Below are 1,680 nucleotides of genomic sequence, written 5' to 3' on the forward strand. Positions count from 1 at the left end.
AGGTACCAGAGGTTTTTAAAAACCTCCGCAAAACGCTTCTAGCAGTCATAACTGTGGAGTTTTTGAAACCTCCATAGTTATATTGTGGAGGTTAAAAATCTTAGTTAATTGCAAAAAAACCTCCACTAAATACAAAATCTGTTGTAGTGAACTAACACTTAGTGACAAGGATGAGGTGGCTAGGCATAACTATAACATTACATTTTCATTTTAAAAAAACACATACATGATCTAAGGTTATGTATGAAGTTTTTTTATAAATAAAAAAATAAATATTAGATTTAGTCTTTTTCATTAAAAGTGTGTTATGAATTTTAAAGGGTGTGGTATGAAACTGAAATCACATATTTCTTTTACTTATTGTCATTTGACCTCAACTCCTCATCTTTCCAATGACATGGGTGACACCAAATAAAACGGGCCAATGGGGAATAATATTATGTAGGGGTGTAAGCGGTTCCAAACTGTAAAATGTGGTTATGTTCAGTTTCCTAGTTTGGTTCAGTTATTTTTTTAAGGAATCATTTATGTTCGGTTCGATTTATGGTTTTAGAAATTTAGGAACCGTTGGAACCGAAATTAAATAAATAGATACTAGGGTTTAGGAAAAAATGTTTTATTATTGTTTAAATTTTTCAACCAATTTTCGAACTTAAATATTCATTTTTTGTGTGAATTGTAGTGTTATATATGTTACTAAATTGTTATTAAGTTAGTATTATATATGTTATTCGTTATTAAATTGTTTCATAGTGTCTTGATCATTTGGAATATATTTTCCAACTTTTGTGATATTGAGTTTGAAATTAACATATATCATATATTGTTATACAGGTATTGTTACTAATTGTAAAATGTAGTAACTATTATATATTTTAGTAATTGATATATATATGTTACTAATCATGAATTGTATTATTATATATGTAACTAATATTACTAATGGTAGACTGTAGTATCTATCTATTAACAATATAATAAAAAAAAACTCCCATGCCACATGTCACTTTCTCTTTCCTTCATGCCACATGTCACTTTCTTCTTCCCACATGTCACTTTCTCCTTACATTTTTCCTTCATGCCACATATCACCTCCTCCTCACATATTTTTCTTCCTACTTTTTATATATTATATATTTTATATGCTAATAATAATTTAATATTAATTAGTGATTGGTTCATGTCGCTACCCCACTAAAATTGAGTGTTTACAACATCTATGTTTTGTTATGTTAAAAAGTAATAGTCATTGAACATTAGATGAAATTGAAATCATTTTTCACATTCAAATTATTTATTTACATTAATCTATCTATATAATTTAATGTTTACCATTAATCTAAGAATAATTGTACATTTCCACATCATCAAAGTTTTTTGACATTTTTCGCACTGAATTTTAATATTACAGTTCAGATTCTTTGAATTTTAATTTTTCTCTATTAACAACATAATAAAAAACCCTTATGCCACATGTCAATCTCTCCTTACATTTTTTCCTTCATGTCACCTTCTCCTCACATTTTTTACTTCCTATTTTTTATATATTTTATATGTTAATAATAATTTAATACTAATCGTAGAAAATTCAAATTAAAAATTATCAATTTATTTTTCTTATATGCTTAAATATGCAAATACACAAGTAAGATGTATATTCTTAATAATATGAATATATGA

Source organism: Lupinus angustifolius, chromosome LG10 (assembly GCF_001865875.1).
Source record: "Lupinus angustifolius cultivar Tanjil chromosome LG10, LupAngTanjil_v1.0, whole genome shotgun sequence".
Classification (NCBI taxonomy): domain Eukaryota; kingdom Viridiplantae; phylum Streptophyta; class Magnoliopsida; order Fabales; family Fabaceae; genus Lupinus; species Lupinus angustifolius.